General features: G+C 43.3%; 1 pseudogene; it reads left to right on the top strand.

Moving 5' to 3' along the window:
• Positions 1–250: 250 nt before the first annotated feature.
• Positions 251–1122, top strand: LOC100765649 (annotated as a pseudogene).
• Positions 1123–7006: the final 5884 nt, after the last annotated feature.

Raw genomic sequence — 7006 nt, 5'->3', positions numbered from 1 at the left:
TCATATTATGATTTACAAACATAACAGAATAATTCAATGAAGTTTATTCACATATGCACCACCTCAAATCATTTTTATGCTAAGAACATTTGGAATTTATTCTTAGCAGTTTTGGAATGCATAATACACTACTGCTAACTATGTTCACCATACTATGCACAGAATCTTTAATACAGAAAAGAATAAAAGACAAAAATTCAAGGAAGACCGAAGTGGAAAACTACAGGATGTGTAACAGTGTTTAGTATAAATGCAGTCAAGTTCATCCTACAAAGAAAAACTAGCTCAATACTTGAACACTGAAAATAGAAATCACCAAACCAATGACTTAAAGAATAAAAACATACCCACAAGATGGTGGCGTGGCAAGAAGAAAGCTGGAGCATGTGGCCATGAGGGGAGCATACCAAGCCCACCGGGTTATTCAGCTATTCCAGTCAAGACCTCAGAAAAGCAGCAGGCTTCTAATTACTTCTACGTGAGACAGCACAGAGTTCACCAAGACACTCAGTCCACATGACCTCCCAATAGGACCCTTTTTGTCCTCAATGTGCCCCTGTACTGCACAGAGGGGTTCCTGTCTCGACTCCTGTCCTCCTGTGGCACTATCAAAACAGTCGAGTTGCAAGAGAAACCTGACCTTGCTGAGAGCCTTGAAGAGTCAAAGTCGAAGTTTTTTCACCCCAAGCCCATTCCGGGCTTTTATGTGGTATTCCAGAAGCCAAGTGGACTGTCAGCTGCCTTGAACCTTAAGGGCCCATTGCTGGTTTCTATGGAGAGCCACCCTGTGAAGAGCAGGATTCATAAGTGGATCAGTGACTATGAAGATTCAGTGTTCAACCCTGAGAGTCGAAGTAGACACATTCATGAAGGCCTACGACAAGAAGATAGCTGGGGAGGAGACCAAGGCCAAGAAGGAAGGAGTCCCTGATGAGGAGGGCTGGGTGAAGGTGACCCACCAGGGCTACAGGCTTGTTCTGGAGAGAGAGAAAAGAAGATATGCCCGCAAGGAGCTGCTCAAATTCTATGCCTGGCAGCACCGAGAGACTTCGCGAGATGTTCGAGGAGGACAAGCAGAGGATTGAACTGAAGCATGCCCAATGCAAATTCCAACCCTACTGAGCTATTCTGGTCCCTGGAGAGCAGGCTGTGAACACAATGACCAGCAGGACTGCTCGCTCCCTCAGGGACTGTGCTTTGGGAAACAGACACCAGGCCAAGAAGCTGCTGCTGTATCCCTAGCTCCATCTCTGCACCCACAGGCTGGAAGTGCAAGGCCGCAGGAGGATATAGCCTTCAGAGAGCTGGCCCTTCCTCCTTCAGCCTGTAAAGACACACCTGGGAAACCTGACTGACTGTCCACTCCCACCTTTTGCCCTCTGTGAAGCCCCTGCCCGCAACAGAGCCATTTGGAATGCACTGAAGTTGGGAGAAGATTTTATTGCCACACAGCCTGGTACCAGGACCAGCTAGCTCCAGAGACCCATCCGCAGTCTTGCTCGCTCAGCATCACCAGCTTACCTGTCCCCTTCTTGAAGTCAGATATTAAAGGTCAGAAACATGTCCCCCTGCCCCTAGCTCTGCTACAGGAGTCTCTGCTGCCTCTCTTAGTCTTCCAGCTCAGTGAGACCCACCCCACCTTTTTGTGGACTGAGGGGTGCTGGACAGGAAGTGTGAACAAGCTACAGCCTGGAAGCTGTCCTGGGTTGACTCCGGAGGGAGCTGACAACTCCAGCCACAAGGTGGTGGACGTAGTGATTGCCTGGGACTTCCACATACTGGAACCACTGGAGAAAGGGGCAGGTGGTGAGATGTTGCCCACGCGGGAGACTCTCCCATGGCTGACTGCCTCCAAGTGGGTCAGGGACAACTTCTCTTCCCAGCAGCCTGGGTACTGGAGGCTGTGAGATTACAGTGCTAAACTGGGACAGTCACAGTCAGGGTCCCTGCCAGTATTGATGGACATGAAGCACTGTCATCTCCATGAAAGTCAGGGTTCAGGACAGCTCCCACTGCAGATCTCCCAGAATAGGAGATTCCCCTTCCTGGTAGCATCCCTGGGCTGTGTGCAAAGGATACAGGCCTAGGTAATTTAAGTGGATGATGACTATAGAGGGCCAGGACCTACACAGGCTCCTGGTTTCAGCACAGGCCTCCCCCTGCCCAATAGCCATCACGCGTGCTAAAGTGCTGGTTCCAGGATTAGTGGAGGCAAGTACACCAAGTGCAGGGCTGCTTCTAAGGGCTGGGCCCCACAGTAAGCCTGGTCAGGGATCAGGTGAGGACAATAAAACTGAGGATCTGCCAACCAAAAAAAAATAAATGAATAAAAACACATGATGAGTGTTTCCCCACCAGGCAACCTTTATTATACAGCTATTATGAATACTACCACATGATCATCAGAACAGAAATGGAGCTCCAAGCATGGTGACTCGCATTACTTAATATCACAGAAGTGACATTTTCAGTGGGAAAATGAGTTTCAACAAACTGTGTTAAGACAAAATGTTTATCCATGCAGAATGATAAGTAATCCTTAGATTATTAATCCTATCATATATAAAATTAGTTCTAGGTAGAATCTGTGTTTAAATGTGAAAAAAATGTAAATACAGTTGTTTTACAAAAATAATATAAAAATTGGGATATGTTGTCAGAATGAAAATCTATAGGGAAGTAGAGAAAACTGTATAGAAGGCAATGTAGAACTTCAACATAATTACAACGAAGGATTCAGACAAATTCAAAAGCAAGTTCTGAAGCTCCAATAACTATCTAAAATTGTCCCCAAATGGAGAAATGGTGCTATTTTTTATAACTGCATGTGTCAACCACTGGCTACAAGCTAACTGAAAGAAGGGCGTGTACCTCTGAGGAAGCATGCTTTGGAGAGGAATCCATTGAGATGTATTGTTTGAGTTTCATTTCTGTGCTGTGACAAATACTCTGGACCAAAAAAAAAAAAAGCATCGTAGGAGAGCCAAGAGTAGGGTTATATACTTCCAGGGGAAGTTAAGGAGATCAAGCAGCAAGTTATAGCACATCTGCAATCAAGATCAAGGGAAATCAATGTATCTGCTTGCTAGCTTTCTTCACTCTTCCACACTTCAGGATCCAGCCTCGGAAGAGTGCTGCCCATAGTGGACTGGGTCAATTAACACTCAAGACAATGTCCAACAGACATGTGTACAAGCCAACCTCATCTTGAAAACTCCTCAATTGAGACTCTCAGGTGACTCTAGATTGTGCATTATATATCCAGCCAAAACATATGGTATCATATGTATCTCCTACTAACATCCCCAGTAATTTGAGACTAAGTACTTCTAGCTTGGAAGCAGGTATCTGGAGCAGTTTTCAACAGATACTTTAATAGAAGGTATCAAAAGGGATATCTGTGGAAAAAATTCTCATTGGGAATCAAGAAAATGCTACTGGAAGCCAGTGGCATATTTTTCATACCACGAGTTGGCAAAACACAGAAATTAATGAAATTCCAGCTAAACACTGAACTGAACTGGAATCCAGTTGCAGAGAGGGAGGAGAGAGGGAGGAGTAATGAGCAAAGGGGTCAAGACCAGGCTGGAGAAACCCACAGAAACAGCTGACCTGAACAAGGGGGAGTCCTTGGTCCCCAGAATGATAGCTGGGAAACTAGCATGGGACTGATCCAGACTCCATGAACGTGGGTGTCAGTGAGGAGGTCTGGGCAATCTATGAGGTCAGTACTTATCCCTAGCATAGGAATGAACTTTGGGAGCCCATTCTACATAGAGGGATACTCCCTCAGCCTAGACACATGGAGGGGGGCTAGAACTTATCCCAAAGGACATGACAGACTCTAAAGATTCCTCCATGGAAGGCCTCACCCTCCCTGGGGAGCAGAAAGGGTATTGGATAGATAGAATGTTAGTGGGGGGCAGGGGAGGAGTGGAGGGAGAGGAAACTGGGTTTGACATGTAAAACAAGCTTGCTTCTAATTTAAATTAAAAAAGTGGAAAAAAAAGAAATTAATTTTGCTAGGTATCAGATCTTACCTAGCATGTTTTGTTATCAGGAACATGGGATCCCTTTTATAGGCTTTTAGTCTCATGAATTAAAAAAAAAAAAAACTTAAAACACATTTCGAAGAAAATTTAAGGACAAGTTTATTAGTTTAAAAGAAAAAAATAGGATAGGCAAGCTGGGAATCAATGGCTTCTGACCCTCCTGTTGTAAGACCCATGCTTCAATGCCAGGGAAGGAGGAGGGTCATGAGAGGTCAGGAGGTTGAGGAGAATTTGATGAGTCACAGAGTGGTAAGACATATCCATTAGGCAGGCAAAAACCAGCAGTCTCCCAAGTACACACAGGCTTACACATGCGGGCATGGACACATACACGGACTAGCACACAGGCCACATGAAGCCTGGACAATCTATGGGACCACTTGTAGTGGATCAGTATTTACCCCTAGTACACAAATGAACTTTGGGAGCCCTCTCCACATAGAGGAATACTCTCTCAGCCTAGACACATGGGGAAGGGTCTAGGCCCTGCTCCAAATGATATGACAGACTTTGAAGATCCCCTATGGAAGACCTAACCCTCCCTGGGGAGCAGAAAGGGGATGAGATAGGGGGTTGGTGGGGTACAGGGGAGGAGGGGAGGGAGAGGGAACTGGGATTGACATGTAAAACAAGCTTGCTTCTAATTTAAATTTAAAAAATCTGAGAGAGAAAAAACCCTCAAATTATAAGTAGAAATATAAATTGATGCATTGAAAAATACTTTATATTGCTAAGCTAAGCTTAAAAAGGTAAATGTCTGGGCTAGACATGGTTAATCACACTGCTCTTCCAAGAGATTTGGGTTCAATTCTCAGCACCCACGTGGCAGCTCACAACTGTCTGTAACTCCAGTTCCAGGGGATCCAACACCCTTATACAGACATACACGCAGGAAAAACACCAATGCAGATAAAAATAAAATTAAAAATATTAAAAAGACCTATTACCAGGGTTCCTTTCCCTAGTTATTTTCCTTAGAGAAATTCTTACAAATAGACATCAAAAGCCATTTAAGAGAACATTCATCAAAGTTGTATTTCTCTAAGAATTTTTACATTTAAACTTAAAACAGTGTAAGGGGAACACCCTACCCCAAAAGGGATAGTATATTTGGATAGCTAAGTACTTATTCCATCATATTTGAATATGATGAAATATCTCACAGCAATAAAAAGAGAAGTATTTGAGTTACACATACCATCATGGATGGATCTCACAAACAGGATTCTAAGTAAAGGAATCAAGGTACAAAAGAACACATACTTCAAGTTCAAAAACAAGAAAAGTAAAATAGTTGCATTTGTATTCTTTGATGACAAAGGTATTTTTCAAAAGAGAGAAATGATATGATTATCATTAGTAGGATAGAGCTGGCGCTGGAACTGACCTGAAAGCCTTTTCCTAAAGGATTAGCTTTCACCAGAAAAGGAGCTATGGGAGTTTCCAAAGGAGGGAAGCAACCTGTAGATATATTTTGTTTATGGCCTAACAAATAAAGCTTGCCTGAAGACCTGAGTGCAGAGCTAGCCACACTAGTTAGCCATACACCTAGTTAAGAGCGAAGCCACTAGTCAGCCATAGAGGACAGGCAGTGGTGGCCACACCTTTATTTAAACCCAGCACTTGGAGACAGAGGCAGATGGATCCCTGTGAGTTCAAGGTCACCATCGGCTACATGAGAGTGAGTCAATCTAAAAGAGAAACAGAGCTCACACCTTTAATCCCAGCACTAGGGAGGAATATAAGGCAGAATCTCGGTGCAGTCTAAGTACAGTATGAGGTTTGGTGGAGACAGATGCAGTCAGATTTACTCTGAGGTAGAGGTGAGAGCTAGTGGCTGGCTGCTTTACTTTTCTGACCTCCATCTATAACCCCAATATCTGTCTCTAGGTTTTTATTATTCGTGTTACAGCAAACCAACAGTCCCACCCAGCTATAATGCCTATAAAGCACAATGCCAGCACGGCACCATAACACCAAGGTTCAGTAGTGGCACTCATACCTTGGCAATAACTTACAGCTGGATTTTTTAAAAGAATTTATTTATTTATTATGTATACAACATTCTGCTTCCATGTATATCTGCACACCAGAAGAGGGCACCAGATCTCATAACAGATGGTTGTGAGCCACTATGTGGTTGCTGGAAATTGAACTCAGGACCTCTGGAAGAGCAGTCAGTGCTCTTAAACCTCTGAGCCATCTCTCCAGCACTAACAGCTGGATTTAAGGCCTGCTCAACAATAGGGAAATAGTGCCTGATCCTGGAAACCCAGCCAACTACCCTGAGAAAGTGAAGCCATGGATCTTGGAGAACCTACAACTGTCACTTGCAGAAAACTACAACCAATCAAAATATAGACTTGTGGAGCCTAGTCCCAACAGATATATCTGTAATACAACTCCTGTACCTAAGGCTCAGATAACATTGAGGAAGGGGAGGGAGGAGATTGTAGCCAGACAACAAGGCATTTGCTGTGAAACTGTATCTTCTAGAAATGTCAGAAGCCACACCCATAAAGTATGAACAAGAAGAGTTGAACAAGGAATAAACATGCTAATGTGGAGGGTGGGTTAAGTCCATGAAGCCTCAACCCTAGACAAGAACTAAAGGCAACTAAAGGATGCTGGGAGCAGGAAAAACAGTATTTGTCAGTTAACAGTATACTAATTGGTTATCTAATAACAAATGGTCAGTCCTGAAAATATATACATGTAACATTATATGGACTTAACAGATTGTATTTATTTATTTAGGAATATGTATGTTTGTAATAATAGTTAACATAAATGAGGCCACGAATTTAAAAGTGAGCAAGAAGGAATGCGTGGGAGGGTTTGGGAGGAGGAAAGCAAAAGGGGAAATGGTGTGATTATATTATAATTTCAAATTTTAAAAACTAATTTTCAAATGAGAGGAATTATATAATTAGCATTGAACAGGATAGAGGCCA

This window comes from Cricetulus griseus, chromosome X, assembly GCF_003668045.3.
Source record: "Cricetulus griseus strain 17A/GY chromosome X, alternate assembly CriGri-PICRH-1.0, whole genome shotgun sequence".
Lineage (NCBI taxonomy): Eukaryota > Metazoa > Chordata > Mammalia > Rodentia > Cricetidae > Cricetulus > Cricetulus griseus.
This window is presented reverse-complemented; position numbering and strand designations above follow the sequence as displayed.